Source organism: Macaca nemestrina, chromosome 1 (genome assembly GCF_043159975.1).
Source record: "Macaca nemestrina isolate mMacNem1 chromosome 1, mMacNem.hap1, whole genome shotgun sequence".
Taxonomy (NCBI): Eukaryota; Metazoa; Chordata; class Mammalia; order Primates; family Cercopithecidae; genus Macaca; species Macaca nemestrina.
Window position 1 is genome coordinate 39,743,904 of NC_092125.1, and position 22,473 is coordinate 39,766,376.

Below are 22,473 nucleotides of genomic sequence, written 5' to 3' on the forward strand. Positions count from 1 at the left end.
ATCAGATTAACAGGAGATTTCCCAGCAGAAACCCTACAAGCTAGAAGTGACTGGGGTTCTATCTTTGGCCTCCTTAAACAAAACAATTATCAGCCAAGAATTTTGTATACAGTGAAACTAAGCTTCATAAATGAAGGAAAGATACAGTCTTTTTCAGAAAAACAAATGCTGAGAGAATTCACCATTACCAAGCCCATACTACAAGAACTGCTAAAAGGAGCTCTAAGTCTTGAAACAAATCCTTGAAATATACCAAAATAGAACCTCCTTAAAGCATAAATCTCACAGGGCCTATAAAACAATAACAAAATGAAAACAAAACAAAACAAGGTATTCAGGCAACAACTAGCATGATAAAAAGAAAAGTACCTCACATCTCAATACTAACACTGAAAGTAAATGGCCTAAATGCTCCACTTAAAAGACACAGAATGGCAGAATGGATAAGAATTCCCTAACCATGTATGTGCTATCTTCAAGAGACTCACTTAACAAATAAAGACCTACAAAAACTTAAAGGAGGGAAAAAAAAAAAATTCCATGAAAATGGACACCAAAAGCAAGCAGAAGTAGCTGTTCTTATATCAGACAAAACGAACATTATGGCAACAACAGTTTAAAAAGACAAAGAGGGACACTATATAATGATAAAATTTCTAGTTCAACAGGAAAATATCACAATCCTAAATTTATATGCACCTAATACTGGTGCTCCCAAATTTATAAAACAATTACTGCTAGACCTAAGAAATGAAATAGATGGCAATACAATAATAGTGGGGATTTCAATACTCCACTGATATCCCTAAACAGGTAATCAAGACAGAAAGTCAACAAAGAAACAATGGACTTAAACTATACACTAGAACAGGCCGGGCACAGTGGCTCACACCTGCAATCCCAGCACTTTGGGAGGCTGAGGAGGGTGGATCACTTGAGGTCAGGAATTCGAGACCAACCTGGTCAACATGGTGAAATCCTGTCTCTATTAAAGATACTAAAATCGGTCGGGAGCAAGATGGCTGAATAGGAACAGCTCCAGCCTCCAGCTCCCAGCACGAGCGACGCAGAAGACGGGTGATTTCTGCGTTTTCAACTGAGGTACCGGGTTCTTCTCACTGGGGAGTGCCGGACAATCGGTACTGGTCAGCTGGTGCAGCCCAACTAGTGAGAGCTGAAGCAGGGCGAGGCATTGCCTCACCTGGGAAGCACAAGGGGGAAGGGAATCCCTTTTCCTAGCCAAGGGAAACTGAGACACACAACACCTGGAAAATCGGGTAACTCCCACCCTAATACTGCGCTTTACCAAGGGTCTTAGCAAACGACACACCAGGTGATTATATCCCACACCTGGCCCTGAGGGTCCCACTCCCATGGAGCCTCCCTCATTGCTAGCACAGCAGTCTGAGATCCAACTGCAAGGCGGCAGGGAGGCTGGAGGAGGGGCGCCCACCATTGCTGAGGCTTAAGTAGGTAAACAAAGCCTCTGGGAAGCTCCAACTGGGTGGAACCCACCGCAGCTCAAGGAGGCCTGCCTATCTCTGTAGACTCTACCTCTGGGTGGAGTCTGACAGCAGTCTGACAGCTTCGAAGAGAGCAGTGGATCTCCCAGCATGGAGGTTGAGATCTGAGAACAGACAGACTGCCTGCTCAAGTGGGTCCCTGACCCCTGAGTAGCCTAACTGGGAGACATCCCCCAGTAGGTGCAGACCGACACCTCACACCTCACACGGCGGGGTACACCCCTGAGACGAAGCTTCCAGAACAAGAATCAGACAGAAACACTCACTGTTCAGCAATATTCTATCTTCTGCAGCATACCCAGGCAAACAGGGTCTGGAGTGGACCTCAAGCAATCTCCAACAGACCTACAGCTGAGGGTCCTGACTGTTAGAAGGAAAACAACAAACAGAAAGGACACCCACACCAAAACCCCATCAGTACATCACCAGCATCAAAGACAGATAAAACCACAAAGATGGGGAAAAAGCAGGGCAGAAAAGCTGGAAATTCAAAAATTCAGAGCGCATCTCCCCCTGCAAAGGAACGCAGCTCTACGCCAGCAACGGATCAAAGCTGGACAGAGAATGACTTTGACGAGTTGAGAGAAGGCTTCAGTCAATCAAACTTCTCAGAGCTAAAGGAGGAACTACGTACCCAGCACAAAGACACTAAAAATCTTGAAAAAAGAATGGAAGAATGGATAACTAGAATAATCCATGCAGAGAAGGCCATAAATGAACTGACAGAGATGAAAACCATGACACGAGAAATACGTGACAAATGCACAAGCTTCAATAACTGACTCGATCAACTGGAAGAAAGAGTATCAGCGATTGAAGATCAAATGAATGAAATGAAGCAAGAAGAGAAGTCTAGAGGGAAAAAAAAGGAAAAAGAAATCAACAAAGCCTCCAAGAAATATGGGATTGTGTGAAAAGACCAAATCTACATCTGATTGGTGTGCCTGAAAGTGAGGGGGAAAATGGAACCAAGTTGGAAAACACTCATCAGGATATCATCCAGGAGAACTTCCCCAACCTAGTAAGGCAGGCCAACATTCAAATTCAGGAAATACAGAGAATGCCACAAAGATACTCCTTGAAAAGAGCAACTCCAAGACACATAATTGTCAGATTCACCAAAGCTGAAATGAAGGAAAAAATGTTAAGGGCAGCCAGAGAGAAAAGTCGGGTTACCCACAAAGGGAAGCCCATCAGACTAACAGCAGATCTCTCGGCAGAAACTCTCCAAGCCAGAAGAGAGTGGGGGCCAATATTCAACATTCTTAAAGAAAAGAATTTTCAACCCAAAATTTCATATCCAGCCAAACTAAATTTCATAAGTGAAGGAGAAATAAAATCCTTTACAGACAAGCAAATGCTTAGAGATTTTGTCACCACCAGGCCTGCCCTACAAGAGCTCCTGAAGGAAGCACTAAACATGGAAAGGAACAACCAGTACCAGCCATTGCAAAAACACGCCAAAGTGTAAAGACCATCGATGCTAGGAAGAAACTGCATCAACTAACGAGCAAAATAACCAGCTAATATCACAATGACAGGATCAAGTTCACACATAACAATATTAACCTTAAATGTAAATGGACTAAATGGTCCAATTAGAAGACACAGACTGGCAAATTGGATAAAGAGTCAAGACCCATCAGTTTGCTGTATTCAGGAGACCCATCTCACATGCAGAGACACACATAGGCTCAAAATAAAGGGATGGAGAAAGATCTACCAAGCACATGGAGAACAAAAAAAAAGCAGGGGTTGCAATCCTAGTCTCTGATAAAACAGACTTTAAACCATCAAAGATCAAAAGAGACAAAGAAGGCCATTACATAAAGGTAAAGGGATCAATTCAACAGGAAGAGCTAACTATCCTAAATATATATGTGCCCAATACAGGAGCACCCAGATTCACAAAGCAAGACCTTAGAGACTTACAAAGAGACTTAGACTCCAATACAATAATAATGGGAGACTTCAACACCCCACTGTCAACATTAGACAGATCAACGAGACAGAAAGTTAACAAGGATATCCAAGAATTGAACTCAACTCTGCACCAAGCGGACCTAATAGACATCTACAGAACTCTCCACCCCAAATCAACAGAATATACATTCTTCTCAGCACCACATCACACTCATTCCAAAATTGACCACATAGTTGGAAGTAAAGCACTCCTCAGCAAATGTAAAAGAACAGAAATTATAACAAACTGTCTCTCAGACCACAGTGCAATCAAACTAGAACTCAGGACTAAGAAATTCAATCGAAACAGCTCAACTACATGGAAACTGAACAACCTGCTCCTGAATGACTACTGGGTACATAATGAAATGAAGGCAGAAACAAAGATGTACTGTGAAACCAAAGAGAATAAAGATACAACATACCAGAATCTCTGGGACACATTTAAAGCAGTGTGTAGAGGGAAATTTATAGTACTAAATGCCCACAAGAAAAGCAGAAAAGATCTAAAACTGACACCCTAACATCACAATTAAAAGAACTAGAGAAGCAAGAGCAAACACATGCAAAAGCTAGCAGAAGGCAAGAAATAACTAAGATCAGAGCAGAACTGAAGGAGATAGAGACACAAAAAACCCTCCAAAAAATCAATGAATCCAGGAGCTTGTTTTTTGAAAAGATCAACAAAACTGATAGACCACTAGCAAGACTAATAAAGAAGAAAAGAGAGAAGAATCAAATAGATGCAATAAAAAATGATAAAGGGGATATCACCACTGACCCCACAGAAATACAAACTACCATCAGAGGATACTATAAACACATCTACGCAAATAAATTAGAAAACCTAGAATAAATGGATAGTTTCCTGGACACTTACACTATTCCAAGACTAAACCAGGAAGAAGTTGAATCCCTGAATAGACCAATAGCAGGCTCTGAAATTGAGGCAATAATTAATAGCCTACCCACCAAAAAAAGTCCAGGACCAGACAGATTCACAGCCTAATTATACCTGAGGTACAAGGAGGAGCTGGTACCATTCCTCCTGAAACTATTCCAATCAATAGAAAAAGAGGGAATCCTCCCTAACTCATTTTACAAGGCCAACATCATCCTGATACCAAAGCCTGGCAGAGACACAACAAAAAAAGAGAATTTTAGACCAATATCCCTGATGAACATCGATACAAAAATCCTCAATAAAATACTGGCAAACCGAATCCAGCAGCACATCAAAAAGCTTATCCACCATGATCAAGTGGGCTTCATCCCTGGGATGCAAGGCTGGTTCAACATTCACAAATCAATAAACATAATCCAGCATATAAACAGAACCAAAGACAAAAACCACATGATTATCTCAATAGATGCAGAAAAGGCCTTTAACAAAATTCAACAGCCCTTCATGCTAAAAACTCTCAATAAATTTGGTATTGATGGAACATATCTCAAAATAATAAGAGCTGTTTATGACAAACCCACAGCCAATATCATACTGAATGGGCAAGACCTGGAAGCATTCCCTTTGAAAACTGCCACAAGACAGGGATGCCCTCTCTCACCACTCCTATTCAACATAGTGTTGGAAGTTCTGGCCAGGGCAATCAGGCAAGAGAAAGAAATCAAGGGCATTCAGTTAGGAAACGAAGAAGTCAAATTGTCCCTGTTTGCAGATGACATGATTGTATATTTAGAAAACCCCATCATCTCACCCCAAAATCTCCATAAGCTGATAAGCTACTTCAGCAAAGTCTCAGGATAGAAAATTAATGTGCAAAAATCACAAGCATTCTTACACAGCAGTAACAGACAAACAGAGAGCCAAATCATGAATGAACTTCCATTCACAATTGCTTCAAAGAGAATAAAATACCTAGGAATCCAACTTACAAGGGATGTAAAGGACCTCTTCAAGGAGAACTACAAACCACTGCTCAGTGAAATAAAAGAGGACACAAACAAATGGAAGAACATTCCATGCTCATCGATAGGAAGAATCAATATCGTGAAAATGGCCATACTGCCCAAGGTAATTTATAGATTCAATGCCATTCCCATCAAGCTACCAATGATTTTCTTCACAGAATTGGAAAAAACTGCTTTAAAGTTCATATGGTACCAAAAAAGAGCCCACATTGCCAAGACAATCCTAAGCCAAAAGAACAAAGCTGGAGGCATCACGCTACCTGACTTCAAACTATACTACAAGGCTACAGTAACCAAAACAGCATGGTACTGGTACCAAAACAGAGATATAGACCAATGGAACAGAATAGAGCCCTCAGAAATAATACCACACATCTACAACCATCTGATCTTTGACAAATCTGACAAAAACAAGAAATGGGGAAAGGATATCCTATTTAATAAATGGTGCTGGGAAAATTGGCTAGCCACAACTAGAAAGCTGAAACTGGATCCTTTCCTTACTCCTTTTACAAAAATTAATTCAAGATGGATTAGAGACTAAAATGTTAGACCTAAAACCATAAAAACCCTAGAAGAAAACCTAGGTAATACCATTCAGGACATAGGCATGGGCAAGTACTTCATGTCTAAAACACCAAAAGCAACGGCAACAAAAGCCAAAATTGACAAATGGGATCTAATTAAACTAAAGAGCTTCTGCACAGCAAAAGAAACTACCATCAGAGTGAACAGGCAACCTACAGAATGGGAGAAAATTTTTGCAATCTACTCATCTGACAAAGAGCTAATATCCAGAACCTACAAAAAACTCAAACAAATTTACAAGGAAAAAAACAAACAACCCCATCAAAAAGTGGGCAAAGGATATGAACAGACATTTCTCAAAAGAAGACATGCATACAGCCAACAGATACATGAAAAAATGCTCGTCATCACTGGTCATCAGAGAAATGCAAATCAAAACCACAATGAGATACCATCTCACACCAGTTAGAATGGCAATCATTAAAAAGTCAAGAAACAACAGGTGCTGGAGAGGATGTGGTGAAATAGGAACACTTTTACACTGTTGGTGGGATTGTAAACTGGTTCAACCATTTGGAAAACAGTATGGCGATTCCTCAAGGATCTAGAACTAGATGTACCATATGACCCAGCCATCCCATTACTGGGTATATACCCAAAGGATTATAAATCATGCTGCTATAAAGACACATGCACACGTATGTTTTTGTGGCACTATTCACAATAACAAAGACTTGGAATCAACCCAAATGTCCATCAGTGACAGACTGGATTAAGAAAATGTGGCACATATACACCATGGAATACTATGCAGCCATAAAAAAGGATGAGTTCGTGTCCTTTGTAGGGACATGGATGCAGCTGGGAACCATCATTCTCAGCAAACTATCGCAAGAACAGAAAACCAAATACCGCATATTCTCACTCATAGGTGGGAATTGAGCAATGAGATCACTTGGACTCTGGAAGGAGAACATCGCACACCAGGGCCTCTTATGGGGAGGGGGGAGGGATGCCATTGGGAGTTATACCTGATGTAAATGACAAGTTGATGGGTGCTGACGAGTTGATGGGTGCAGCACACCAACATGGCACAAGTATACATATGTAACAAACCTGCACGTTGTGCACATGTACCCTAGAATTTAAAGTATAATAATAATTAAAAAAAAGATACTAAAATCTGCTGGGCATGGTGGTACACGCCTGTAATCCCAGCTATTCAGGAGGCTGAGACAGGAGAATCGCTTGAACCTGGGAGGCAGAGGTTGCAGTTTGCCAAGATGGCACCACTGTACTCCAGCCTGGGCGATAGAGTGAGACTCCAACTCAAAAATTAATTAATTAATTAAAATTAAATAAAAAATAAACTGTACCCTAGAACAAATGCACTTAATAGATAGTTACAGAACATTCTGCCGAACAACTACAGAATATACATTCTATTCATTAGCACATGAAACGTTCTCCAAAATAGACCATATGATAGGCCACAAAACAAGTCTCAATAAATATAAGAAAATTCTAATTATATCAAGTACTCTTTCAGACCACAGTGGACTAAAAATGGAAATTATCTCTAAAAGGAACCCTAAAAACCATGCAAATATATGGAAATTAAATAACCTGCTCCTAAATGATCATTGGATCAAAAATGAAATTAAGATGGAAATTTAAAAATTCTTTGAACTGAAAGATAATAGTGACACATCCTATCAAAACCTCTGGGAAATGGCAAAGGCAGTGCTAAGAGGAAAGTTTATATTTTTAAATGCCTACATCAAAAAGAGCACAAATAGACAAGCTAAGGTCACACCTCAAGGAACTGGAGAAACAAGAACAAACCAAACCAAAACACAGCAGAAGAAAAGAAATAACAAAGATCAGAGCAGAACTAAATGAAATTGAAACAAACAAAAAATACAAAAAACAAATGAAACAAAAATCTTGTTCTTTGGAAAGATAAATAAAATTGATAGACCATTAATGAGATTAACCAAGAAAAGAAGAGCGAAAATCCAAATAAGCTCAATTAGATACAAAACAGGAGATATCACAACCGATACCACAGAAATAGATCATTCAAGGTTACCATGAACACCTTTTCGTGCATAAACTAGAAAACCTAGAGGAGATGGATAAATTCCTGGAAATACACAACCCTCCTAGATTAAGCCAGCAAGAAATAGAAACTCTGAGCAGACCAATAACAAGGAGCAAGATTGAAATGGTAATTTTTAAATTGCCAAAAATAAAAAAGTCCAGGACCAGATGGATTCACAGCTGGTGCCGAATTCTGTCAGATGTTCAAAGAATAGTTGGTACCAATCCTATTGACACTATTCCGCAAGATAGAGAAAGAGGGAATATTCCCTAAATTATTCAGTGAAGTCAGTTTCACCCTGATACCAAAACCAGGAAAGGACATAACAGAAAAAAAGAACTACAGGCCACTATCCCTAATGAATATAGATGCAAAAAACCTTAACAAAATACTAGTGAACTGAATTCAACAGCATAGCTAAAAGATAATCCAACATGATCAAGTGGGTTTCATACCAGGGATGCAGGGATGGTTTAACATGTCAGTCAATAAATGTGATACACCACATAAACAGAGTTAAAACTCCGGAGGCTGAGGCAGGAGAATGGCGTGAACCCAGGAGGTGGAACTTGCAGTGACCTGAGATCGTGCCACTGCACTCCAGCCTGGGTGACAGAGCGAGACTCCATCTCACAAAAAAAAAAAAAAAAAAGAATCAAGAACAAAAATCACATTCTCATCTCAATAGATGCAAAAAAAAAAAAAAAAAAAAAAAAAAAAGCATTTGACAAAACCCAGCATCCCTTTATGATTAAAACCCTCAGCAAAATTGGCATAGAAGGGACATATCTTAATGTAATAAAAGCCATTTATGACAAACCCACAACTGACATAATACTGAATAGAGAAAAGTTGAAAGCATTCCCCCTGAGAACTGGTACAAGAACGCCCACTCTCACCACTTCTAATCAACATAGTATTAGAAGTCCTAGTGAGAGCAGTCAGATGAGAGAAAAAAATAAAGGGGATCCAAATTGGTAAAGAGGAAGTCAAACTGTTGCTGTCTGTGGATGATATGCTCATATACCTAGAAAACCATAAAGACTCCTCCAAAAGGCTCTTAGAACTGATAAATAAATTTAGCAAAATTTCAGGATAAAAAATTAATGTACACAAATCAGTAATTCTGCTAAACACCACAGTAACCAAGCTGAGAATTAAATCCAAAAGTCAACACTTTTTATAATAGCTGCCAAAAAGACCCCAAACAAAAAAAACAAAACAAAACAAACTAGTAATATACCTAACCAAGGAGGTGAAAGACCTCTACAAGGAAAACTATAAAACACTGCTGAAAGAAATCACAGATGACACAAATGGAAAAACATCCCATGCTCATGGATGGACAGAATCAATATTATGAAAATGACCATACTACCAAAAGGAATATACAAATTTAAAATAATTCCTATCAAAACACCATCATCATTCTTCACAGAATTAAAAAAACAATCCTAAAAATTATATGGAACCAAAAGAGAACCTGCATAGCCAAAGGAAGACTAAGTAAAAAGAACAAATCTGGAGGCTTCACATTACCTCACTTCAAACTACACTACAAGACAATAGTCACCAAAACAACATGGTACTGACATAAAAATAGACACACAGACCAATGAAGCAGAATAGGGAGCCCAGAAATGAAGCCAAATACTTACAACCAACTGATCTTTGACAAACTAAACAAAAACATTAAGTGGGGAAAGGACACCCTATTCAACAGATGGTGCTGGGATAACTGGCAAGCCACATATAGAAGAATGAAACTGGATCCTCATCTCTCACGTTAAACAAAAATCAACTCAATACAGACCTTAAATCTTAAGACCTGAATCCATAAAAATTCTAGGATATAACATCAGAAAAACTCTTCTAGACATTGACTTAGGCAAAGACTTCATGATTAAGAACCCAAAAGAAAATGTAACTAAAACAAAGATAAATAGAAGGGACTTAATTAAACTAAAAGACTTCTGAAGAGCAAAAGAAATAATCAGCAGAGTAAACAGACAACTCACAGAGTGGAGAAAATCTTCACAAACCGTGCATCCAACAAAGGACTAATATCCAGAATCTACAAGGAATTCAAACAAATCAGCAAGAAAAAAACAATCTCATCAAAAAGTGGCCTAAAAAGATGACTACACAATTCTCAAAAAAAGTTACACAAGTGGCCATATGAAAAAATGCTCAACATCTCTAATTATTAGGGAAATACAAATCAAAACCGCAATATGATACAAGCTTACTCCCAAAAGAATGGCCATAATTTAAAAAATAATAATAATAGATGTTGGCATGGATGTGGCGAAAATGGAACACTTTTACGCTGCTTGTGGGAATGTAAACTAGTACAACCACTATGAAAAACAGTGTGGAGATTCCTTAAAGAACTGAAAGTTCATCTGCCATTTAATCCAGCAATCCCACTACTAGATATCTACCCAGAGGAAAAGAAAAAGACACTTACACAAGCATGTTTATAGCAGCACAATTTGCAATTGCAAAAATATGGAACCAGCCCAAATGCACATCAATCAACAAGTGGATAAATAAAATGTGATATATACACACACACACACACACCATGGAATACTACTGAGCTATAAAAAGGAATGAAATAACAGCATTTGCAGCAACCTGGATGGAAGTAGAGGTCATTATTCTAAGTGAAGTAACTCACAAACATCATATGTTTTCACTTATAAGGGGGAGCTAAGCTATGAGGATGCAAAGACATAAGAATGACACAATGGACTTGGGGACTCGAGGGGAAAGGTGAGAGTGGGGTGAGAGATAAAAGACTACACACTGGGTACAGTGTGCACTGCTCAGGTGATGGGTACACAAAAATCTCAGAGATCACCGCTAAAGAACTTGTCCATTTCATCAAATACCACCTGTTCCCCAAAAACCTATTGAAATAAAAAAAAGATAAAAAATAAAAAGATACACCAGGTTAATTTTTATTTCATCAAACACTAGCAAAACGTTTTTCAAGGCCTGGGCCATGGTTTACTTATTTCTAGTAAGTGCCTACGTAATATTGTAGGACAAACAAAATAAATCAAAACAAAACAAAAACCTCTGCTGAAGTCATTGAGAATCATTATAATAAACTCTACAATTAAATACCAATCCCACTCAAGTATGTAAGGGCCAAAAAATATGATCACTTTGAATATCTATATGTAAATAAAAAATTAAAAGAATCAGAGCTGAAAGGAAAAAAGTTATTTATTTTCCAGGTTTCTACCTGATGAGCACAGTCTTGGATCAGGACAAGGTCTAGTATCAAAGCCAAATGCTTTTGATAGAAGACATAAGGCATAAATGAGAGATATCTAGAGAGACACATAATATTATGGCTCTGGATATGATGAATAATGAGTTTTGGATTTACTTTCCAAATGAATAACTCTAAAAATATATAAATACATAAAGCAACAATTTTTAGGTGTTGGATAAGAGGTAGCACAAGGCAGTGATCCTTGAGAAGAGGAAAACACAGGAGGTGAGCTCAATATTCACCCTAGGTTCTGCTTGAGGGCAACACAAAAGGCAGTGGTCATGCTGGATGGAGAAAACACAGACTAGAGGTTGGTAATGCTGGGGCAGCTCAAATTTGTAGTACTAATGAGGCAGGAGATCTGTAGACAAGCAGCCCCAGAAATATGTGTAGAAGTCTTCTTGATTTTTTGGGTGAAAACATGTAGCAAGACTCTACAAGGACACGGCATGGAATTGCTACTGGGGTTGGTGGCGGGGTGGTGCTGCTAGCTGGATGAAAATGCAAGAGCTTGCACAAAACCGGGAGATGTGGGGATTCCTACCAGCCAAAGTGGAAAGGCTTTGCTGAACACTCAATGTAGACAATTCAACGCTAGAAAGGCTACTCTTTAGGACTGAAGACCACCATAGCACAGAGTGAGGGCTACTCTAGACTTGCTCTAACAAAGCCTAAAGCCAAGTTACCCCAGGATCAAAATGACTCACTAGTAAATTAACTACTTGCTAGAACAAAACTCAGTACCTTTTGAAGGAGATGGCATAATCCAGACTTTCTTTAATACTGCAATTGATACATCTAATGTATGGTTAAAAAAAAACACTAGATACAAGGATAGCAAAAATAGTGTTAATTACACATACACACACCTAAACAAAAATAGATTCAAGATGACATAGACGTTTAAATTAGCAGAAAAATATTTTTAAACAACTATTATAAATACACTCAAGGGTTTCAAGAAAACTATACACATCATAAGTGAGCAGATACGGAAATCTCAGCAGAAAAAAAGTGGAAACTATAACAAAATCAAATGGAAATTATATAATTGAGAGTACAACAGCTGAAAGGAAATATGTACTTGAAGGGATTAATAACAGATTGGATACTGTAAAAGTAAAGATTATTTACTGAAACAAGTAAATAGAAACTATTCAAACTGAATTACAAAGAGAAAAAAAATCAATAAAATAAAAAGAATCCCAGAGACATATGGAACAACATAAAGCAATATATACATATAATTGAAGAGAAAAGAGAGAGAGAAGAGATAGACTGGAGCAAAAAGCATATTTGAAAAAATAATAGCGAATATTTTTCTAAATTGTTAAAAAACAAATCAATCTACAATCCAAAAATTTCAACAATTCAGAGCAAGAAAAACACAAGGAAAACCATACATAGGCACATTATAATCAGACTACTGAAGACCAAAGCCTTTTTTTTAAAACAAACAAAAGTCTTTAAAATAACCTGAAAAATATAGTCACAATACATAAAAAGGAACAATGAGAAGAATGGCAGTTGGCTTTACATCAGAAACACTGGAGGACCTGACCAGGCATGGTGGCTCACACCTGTAATTCCAGCACTTTGAGAGGCCGAGGCACGTGGATTGCTTGAGTCCAGGAGTTCAAAATCAGCCTGGGCAACATGGTGAAACCTCGTCTACAAAAAATACAAAAATTAGCTAGACATGGTGGTACATACCTGTAGTCCCAGCTACTTGGGAGGCTCGGATGGGAGAATTGCTTGAGTCCAGGAGGCCAAGGTTGTAGTGAATGAAGATCGTGCCTCTGCACTCCAGCCTAGGCAAGAGTGAGACCCCGTGTCAAAAACAAAAACAAAAACACAACGCAAACAAAAATCTACGGAGAACCCAAGACAAAGGAACAACATGTGTAAAGTGCTGAAAAAACTCCCACTAAACTTTCTTCCTAAAATTTCACATGCAGGGAGAATATCCTTCAAAAGTGAATGCAAAGTAAAGAAACCCATGAAGTAGATTGATTCAATTCATATAATTGAAACGAAAAAAATATGACTTATTAAAGAAATATGACCTTAGATCTACTGTAGGGCAAGTGCTTCCCCTAGTCAATGAGATCTGCTGCCTTCTGCTGGCTCTTCTGAATGTATGGGATTTACTGTTGGTTATTTCTTGCTATCCTTAAGATAAAGATTTGGAGGTCCAGTTTCATTTCATGTAGTATTTGTTCTCACAGGAAATTCTAATGTTTCATTTGCTACTCAATTCTTGGTTGCCTCAACATATGCTTTGTGTCTATACTAGACCAAGAATAAATTATTGGATTCTTTTTATTTATTTGAGACAGAATCTCACTCTGTTGCCCAGGCTGGAATGCAGTGGTGCGATCTCGGCTCACTGCAACCTCCACCTCCCTGGTTCAAGTGATTCTTCTGCCTCAGCCTCCCGAGTAGCTGGGACTACAGGTGCATGCCACCACGCCCTGCTAATTTCTGCTTTTAGTAAAGATGCTGTTTCACCATATTGGCCAGGCTGGTCTCAAACTCCTGACCTCGTGATCCACCCACCTCAGACTTCCAAAGTGCTGAAATTACAGGTGTGAGCCACCATGCCTGGCTGGATTCCTTCATTTTTACATAAACAACCACTGTACTGTTAAGTTTAATTACAGTTTCAGACTACAGGAAATATCTGATATAATCTTTCTTGGGTTTTTCAAACAAAGTTTAATTCTCTAAAGGGTACAAAAGGAAGGATACAAAACTCAGCATTATTTTTTAGAGCAAACATGCAGGGGCAAGCTTCTAGAACCCCCTCCCTGATTCTGATGGAGGGGAAGGGAAGGAAGCACAGATGTTGCTAAGTCCAAGTAAGTGAGGGTCATGTGAAGCTTGATTAATCCCCTCCAGTAGTTCTGTCTATAGACTAATCAGGATAGGTCTTCATCTGAGTCAGGTGCATCTCATCAATCTCTGGCCCAGACAATGTACAGTGTCACTTCTGAGTTCATCGCAGTGTACAGAGGCGTAGACATACTACCCATTTTTCTCCTTCAGCCACCCACTCTCCAAGGCTGATACAGCTTGGTCTGAAAACTTTCTTGAAGTTTAAAGCTGCAGAATTACAACAAGGTCACTTACCAAAATGCTTCATGGAGTTATGCTAATAGACCCTTAAAATAGTCATGGAACCTGTTTTTTTTTTTTTTCTATTTTATCTTCTCTAATAATAGAGTTTGAGAATTATGGATGTTGGCCCTATATGGAGGAAAAATGTACTTATGTTTTCTGAAATTATTGTGATTCACAAATTACATAATTTTAGGATGATAGACCTCAAAGGGAATCTGAAGCTCAGCTGTTTTAATGCCCAATTTTCAAATTAAAGAAAAGAGACTGAGGGACATCAGTGAGTTTTCCAGGGCAAGTATCTTAGGAGCAGAATTAGGTCTAAAACTTGACTAGGAGTCCTTTCTCCAACAAGATACTATCCAAGCCACTCAGCAGATTTCATAACATAACATGCCAACCTCACTTCCCTATAAACATGCAGTTTTCCTCACTGATTAGTAGACAAATATCTAGTTTCCGTCTGTGGGAGTGGGGAGGGGAGCCCACTATAGGTTCATCTCAAACCAAATGTATCTTTCCTTTTTTTTTTTGTAAATTGACAATTTATAAATGTATATATTTATGGAGTACACAGTGATATTATGATTTATGAATATAATGTGTAATAACTAAATCAAGCTATTTAACATATCACCTAAAATTTTTTTTTGTGATGAGAACATTTGAAATTTACTCTTTTCAATTTTGAAATGTAGAATACACTATTATTAATTATATTGATCATACTGTACAATAGCTCTCAAGAAAAAATAATGCTTTTTTCTCCTGAGATTTTGTACCCTTTGACCATCAATCTCCACATTCTCCTCACCCTCCAGCCTCTGTAACCACCATTCTATTCTCTGCCTCTGAGTTCAATTGTTTTGGTTTCTACATGTAAGTGGGGACATGCAGTATTTGTCTTTCTGTGCCTGCTTATTTCACTTAGCATAATGTTTCCCTATTCCATCTATATTGTCACAAATGACAGAATCTTTAAGGCTGAAAAGTATTCCATTTTGTATATATGCACACCACTTTTTCGTTAATCCATTCATCTGTTGATGTACATCTAGATTAATTCTATAACTTGGCTATTTTGAATAGTAGTGCAAGGAACATGGGAGTGCAGACATCTGACAAACTGATTTCAAATATTTTGAGTCAATACACAGAGGTGGAATTGCTAAGTCATATGGTAATTATATTTTTAGATTTTTGAGGGAACTTCATACAGTTTTCCATAAAGACGGTACTCATTTACATTTCTACCAACTGTATACAAGAGGGACCCTTTTTTCCACAAATCTTCCTAATACTTGTCCTCTTTCAGCTTTTTGATAATAGCCATTCTGACAGGTGTGAGATGATATGGACATTTTAACTTGAATTTTCCTAATGATGAGCAATGTTGAGCATTTTTTAAATATATCTGTTGACCATTTATATATCTTCTTTTGAGAAAATGTTTATTCCCAGGTCCCTTGCCCAATTTTAGTTGGATTTCTTTGTTTTCTTGCTATTGAGTTGAGTTCCTTATATATTTTGGATATTAACTCCTTATTGGATGTATGGCTTGCAAATGTTTTCTCCCAATCCATAGGTTGTCTCTTTATACTGCTAAATGTTTTCTTTGCTGTGAAGAAGCTTTTTAGTTTGATACAGTCCCATTTGTCTATTTTTACTTTTGTTGCCTGAGCATTGGGGGTTAAAAAAAGTCCAAAAATTATTGCCCAGATCAATGTAATATAGTTTTTCCTTATATTTTATTCTATAAATTTAGTATCCCTAGGCCTGGTGCAGTCGCTCATGCCTGTAATCCCAGCACTTTTGGAGGCCAAGGTGGGCAGATCACGAGGTCAGGAGATCAAGACCATCCTGGCTAACATGGTGAAACCCCATCTCTACTAAAATACAAAAGATTAGCTGGGCATGGTGGTGTGCAGTCCCAGCTACTTGGGAAGCTGAGCCAGGAGAATCACTTGAACTCAGGAGGCAGAGGTTGCAGTGAGCTGAGATCATGCCACGGCACTCCAGCCCGGTGACAGAACAAAGCCTCCATCTCAAAAAAAAAAAAAAAAAAAAAAAAAAAAAAAATTAGTGTCCCTGATCTGAAAATCTGAAATTTGAAATGCTCCAAAATCTGAAACGTTCTTAGTTTTGGTGTGACACTCAAAGGAAATTCTCATTGGAGTATTTTGTATTTTGGATGCTTGGGTTAGGGATGCTCAACCATTAAGTGTAATGCAAACATTCCAGAATAAAAAAACGAAATCCAAAACACTTCCAGTCCCAAGTATTTTGAGTGACAGATACTCAACCTGTAGCACTTTTACAATTTTGAGTCTTACGTTTAAGGCTTTAATCCATTTTGAGTTGATTTTTGCATATGATGTAAGGGTCCAATTTAATTCTTCTATATATGGATGCCCAGTTTTTATAAGACTTTTATTGAACAGACTATCCTTTTCCCATTGTGTATTCTTGACTTTTTTTTCTGCAAATCAATTGACCTTACATACATGCACCATTTCTTGGGTCTCTATTCTGTTCTATTGGTCAATGTATGTATTTTTTTGGCAGTACCAAGTTGTTTAAATTACCATAGCTTTGTAGTGTAGTTTAAAATCAGGTATTGTGTTGCCTCCAGCTTTGCTCTTTTTGTTAGTGATTGCCTTTACTATTCAAAATTTTTCTGGTTCCATATCAGTTTTAGACTATCTTTTCTATTCTATTAAAAAAAAAGACATTGTAATTTTGATAGGGATTGCTTCAAATCTGTAGATTGCTTTGGGTAGTATGGACATTTTAACAATATTAATTCTTCCAATTGATGAATTGATTGGAAGGGGTATCTTTCCATTTCTGTCTTCGATTTTTTTCATTAACATTTTGTAGTTTTCCGTGTATAGGCCCTTCTCCTGGGTTAAATTTATTCCTAAGCTTTTTGTTTTGTTTTGTTTGTTTGTTTGTTTTTTTTTGGTGGCTACTGTAAATGGGATTGTTCTTGATTTCTTTTCCAAATAGAATGTTGTTAGTGTGTAGAAATGCTGATTTTTGTGTGTTGATTTTGCATCCTGCAACTTTAATGAATTTATTAGTTTCAATAGTTTTTTTGAGTTTTTAGATTTTTCTATATATAAGACCATGTCATCAACAAACAGTGACAATTTCACCTTTTCCTTTTCTATCTGAATGTCTTGTTTCTTTCTTTTGCCCAATTGCTCTGGTAAAGACTTCCAGACAGGAAAAACAAGAGCTGTGAACTCCCAGGCAATTCCCTTGAACTCAAGCTGGAATCAGTGGCTCACCCTTATAAATTGGAACACACATATTTAGGGTATGTACACAGCTGAGCTGAAGATCCAAGAAAGAGTATTCATCACTGTTTCACTGTGCATCCTTTTGATTATTAGTGAGAAGGTTTTTCTATATGTTACTACATAAACATTTCCTCCATGTTTGTCATTTGTTTTCCAGTGGAGGCTCATTGGCTAAATAATTTCCAAAGGAACCCTTGAGAAATGCAGTGGAGGGCTAAAAGGGAATAAACTGAAATTTAAGCTCAGAAAGGTTACTCTGACCTCCTCCACACCGTCCTTCTTAAATTTCACGCTGAGATAGAAGAGTATATTCCAGCATATTCCAAATATCATCATGTAATCAATATAAGAAATTATTGCAATATTTTCTATTCTTTTTGTCATACTAAGTCTTTGAAATCTGGTGTATATTTTACACTTACAGCACATCTCAGTGCAGATGCTAAATTTTCATCAGAAATACTTGTAGTCAGATTTCATAAAATTTACAGTTGAAAAAATAGATTTATATACCCAAGTTGTTTCAAACATACTTAGAAGTTTTCCAATAACTGAATCATGTACCAAGACATCAGCTCCCTTTAAAATTTGCATGTACATTTGCAAAACTAGTTCATCCTTTTAGAAAAATTGCTTTGACTTTGAAGTAAATGTATTTCATGTTCAAAGCTGTTTTTCCAAGTTAACTCACTAACTCTATATATTAGCATCAAATATAAAGGGATAGGATATAAATAACATCTCTAAATTTATAAATATTAACAACTTTTTCATATTTTTTTGTGTTTGCTAATTTATATAACACTGCTGATGACAACTAAAATCATGTGCATTTCGATTCATATTAAAGAGAATGTGAGAATCTTTATGATTGATTTTTATTATGAAAAGATTGAATTTCAATATACATACCTGTCTAGCCAGGTCTTATGTGAGCTTTTCTTTTCCTTAGAGCTTCAAACTTAGCTGTTCATATAAGAAGTATCATATCAATGAGAAATCACAAATAATATACTGCCATGTTTTGTCTTTGATGATTGAATATCTAGCAAGCATTCCTTCTGTTTGAAAAAAAACTGGAATAGTATAGTATATCTCTGTAAAACTCTCCTAGTACTAAACCAACATGCAACTTCTGTCCCATTCTCAACTCTCTTGTTTTTCCTTCCACCACGTTTTTGCTCTTCTCCCCTTCCCAAGGGAATTGCTAATCCAGTTGGGTTTCAAGTCACTGATTGGATCACATTTCTTAGTGGGTGCTTCCTTCATTTTTCAGTGCCATGTAGATACTCTCTCTTCCATTTCCTTTTTCTTTACAGCTAATGAACTGCCTCCTCACAGGTGACTAGCCATCCTGTTCTCTCTCTGTTACTCCTTTTCACTTAAGTGGGTAAGCTGATTTAGAACTTCCTGCTGCAGGCCAGGCATGGTGGCTCACGCCCGTAATCCTGCACGGAGGCCGAGGTAGGCAGATCATGAGGTCAGGGATTTGAAACCAGCCTGCCCAACATGGCGAAACCCTGTCTCTACTAAAAATACAAAAAAATTGGCCAGGCATGGTGGCGGGTGCCTGTAATACCAGCTACTCGGGAGGCTGAGGCAGGAGAATTGCTTGAACCCAGGAGGCGGAGGTTGCAGTGAGCCATGCCACTGTACTCCAGCATGGGTGACAAGAGCGAAACTCCACTTCAAAAAATAAAATAAAATAATAACTTCCTGCTTCAAAACATGCCTTGCCATCTTGCACTATCTTCTATCTTCCTCATTCATATACAAAGTAAAAATCCTTGGCTTGATCTCCAACATGCCACTGATTAGAAAGTGGCAAGGTCCCAAGATCTGCAGGTTTAGGGAAGAACAGATAGATCTGACATGACCTTTAGGTTAGGCTACATGTCCCTACCTAGGTTTACCGGGGCACTAGACATACATTTAGCTAGGACTGTCAGATGCAAGTGAACAAATCTAATAGGAAGTACCTTAGGGGGTGTGGGAAATTTTATTGGCTCATATAATCAAATAATGCAAAGGACGGGAATGTAGCTATTCTTGGAGACTTACTAGAACCGAATTATTTACCATTTGGACTTTATATCTTGCCTCTGCTTTCCTCCTTCTCTCAGACCAGCATCCTCTAGAAGACTGGAGTCAAGGGCACTAGCATCTTTCTGCTTCAACTTCAGGAAAAACAGTCTTTTTCCTTAATTTCTATTTGGAAAATCCCAAAAGGATCCTGAATGACCACATTTACATAATCTGCCCATCCCTGGAAGAGCTGGGTAAGGCAATAGTTCCCAAAAAGAAGTAGGGAATGCTGTCAGCAGGAGAAGGGAGGGGTTCTAGAGAGACAAAACAAAAAGTATACATTACTGTAATTGTCACATACTAGCCCAACTAACAACAAAGTCCTTCTGTATTACTTTGTTCCCTCTGCTTAAAACCTTCAGTAACTTTATGAAGGCAATGTGACCGGGCTGAGTCAAGATTTCTGGAATTTCTGGAATCCTGAAGTTAAAATCAATATTTCACCTGTGCTTCTAGTGCAGGTCAAGGAATGAGTATAAACTTTAGAATGTGTAGGATGATTTGGAATGCTTATGATGCATATGCTTTAAAAAAAAAATAACAAAAAGGTGACAAAATCTGATTATCAAATTAATTAGGACTCTTTTTGTTGTCAATTAAAAGAGAAAAAATGCAGACTTGCTGAAGCCAAAATAAAGCTATGGGCTCACATAACTGAAAATTCCAGGGATAATTTCACCACAGACACAGTTAGGTGCTGGGGCTCAGTGTTCTCAGAATCCAGTCTCCTTGTTGCCGTCTCTTGTCTTTGCCTCTGTCTTGGCTCCTTTCACAGATAGATTGTACCCCCATTCTGACTATATGGCTGCCTACAGCTCCAGGCTTCCACTCTATCCTCTTACCGATCCACAGTGGAAATAACTTGCATCTTTTCCTAAAGTTCCAATAAAAGTCCTAGAATTGGGTCTAATTGCTTTTGATGATCTTGGCTTGGGCTATGTCTCTGGCAGGCGTGGAGTCAACCCCACTGAAATCACATGAACTCAGAGAAGGAACCTGCAATTCCCTCTGTTGAGTCAGGGTGCTATTACTAGAGAAAGGGCAAGTGATTCCTAGGATCCCTAGGATCAATCTCTGATACTCAGATAATTTGGGAACAAACAAACAAACTATAATTTCCCCATCCAAATATAACTATTGTTAACATTTTGGCAATATACTTACATTATTTTTCATATGTATGTTTTACATGATTATAATTATAGTCTACTTAAAATTTTCTCCTGAATTGTCTAACATTCTATCATATACACTTTTCATGTTTCTCTATAATTTTCCAACCATAATTTTAATGGTTACACATAAAATAACTGTAATTTACTCCCATGGACATCAAGGCAGCTTCCTTTCCTTTAAAAGCTATAAATAAAGCTGTGATAAACATCATCATGCATACAGCTTTTTCTATTGCTTAGATGATCTTAGAGTAGTTGAATTTTCAAAAGGTTGAATTACTGAGTTAAAAGGTACATATATTTATGACTTTCCAAATGTTTCCCCTTTTCCAAAAAGGATAATGCTTATTCATAATGCTATCACAATATATAAGTAGTAATCATATCTAAAACGTTAAGTCCAAGAACACTGAAATGTTAAACTGAAGAAGGTAGTAAATATCTCTGAGAGTAATAAAAATGCATATGAAGAGGATATTTAACCCTTTGATTCTATATCAAATTTTTCAGAAATCAGTTATATCACACCACTCAGTCATTAGTTGCACATTTGTTCCTTTTGGAAAGTTACGTCAATCACAGAAGAACAAAAGTTGACAAGGACATTATTAAACAAAGTACTATCAATGACAAGGCATGGGATTATAAATTTCAGCCATTCTCATTTCTCTAATATCTTCTGCACAGTGTAGATAATTAAGCATCTGGGCAAAAATTTAGCCACAAGAACATATGTGACAATGTTGTTAATAATAACAACAAAATGGAGACATTTTGTTGATCTTTAGATCTGCTGATCTTTAGATGCCTATCTCTACTTGTTTGCTAAACATCTCCATCTTGATGTTTGAAGGCATTCTCAAAGTTATATCCAAATTAGAAATTATTCTGGGGCTTAGCATAGTGTCTAGCATGTAGAAAATGCTTAAATGCCTGTCTGATGAATGAATCAATACATGAATTTTTTCCAATAAATACACTTCACTTCCTATAATCCATTGTGCTGAACTGTTTTTCATCTACCCTGTTACACAAACCAGAAACCTCATCATCCTAGAATCCACCTTTTTATCCTCCCTTTTATTTGATTTGTCAACAAATTCTCCTGATTCCACTTTAGAAACACCATAGTCCCTACTCTCCAAACCATGTCCATTGTCCTAGTTCACCTCATCACCGTCTCTCACTTGGATTATTACCACAGCTTCTTCCTTGGCCTCCTGCTTCTAGTCTCAGACTTCTTTTACTTTCCTAACAGTAAGCTTTCTAAAACTTAAGAGCCAATTACCCTACTCTTCTCAGAATCCCCCAATGGCTCACCATACACAGGGCAAAATTTGAAACCATCTAGCATGGCTAGTAAGACCCTTCATATCACTTGACCGCTGCCTATCTGCTTAGCCTCACTTCTCATCTCTCCACACATCCTGACCACACCTATTCCACTTCAGCC

The 22,473-nt window shown here is 37.7% G+C and overlaps 2 long non-coding RNA genes across 9 annotated transcripts in view; one reads left to right on the forward strand and one right to left on the reverse strand.

The window, feature by feature from the left end:
- Nucleotides 1-22,473, forward strand: part of LOC139357825 (uncharacterized) — a 119,531-nt gene that overhangs the window by 33,180 nt on the left and 63,878 nt on the right. For 4 of the 8 annotated variants that reach the window (XR_011611665.1, XR_011611676.1, XR_011611680.1 and 1 more), the window contains one exon: nucleotides 19,884-20,039. The exons of 2 other annotated variants lie outside the window; for them this stretch is intronic. This is a non-coding gene — a long non-coding RNA (uncharacterized lncRNA). Of the gene's footprint in view, nucleotides 1-17,672; nucleotides 17,778-19,883; nucleotides 20,040-20,207; nucleotides 20,261-22,473 lie in introns of those variants that run through there. 2 more of the 8 variants (XR_011611666.1, XR_011611677.1) reach the window with 2 other exon arrangements.
- The window catches only part of LOC105484542 (uncharacterized), a 30,458-nt gene that overhangs the window by 2,777 nt on the left and 5,208 nt on the right, over nucleotides 1-22,473 (reverse strand). The window contains exons 2-4 of the long non-coding RNA XR_989038.2: nucleotides 19,840-20,099; nucleotides 18,673-18,821; nucleotides 13,049-13,146 (exon numbers count right to left, since the gene is read on the reverse strand). This is a non-coding gene — a long non-coding RNA (uncharacterized lncRNA). The remainder of the gene's footprint in view (nucleotides 1-13,048; nucleotides 13,147-18,672; nucleotides 18,822-19,839; nucleotides 20,100-22,473) is intronic.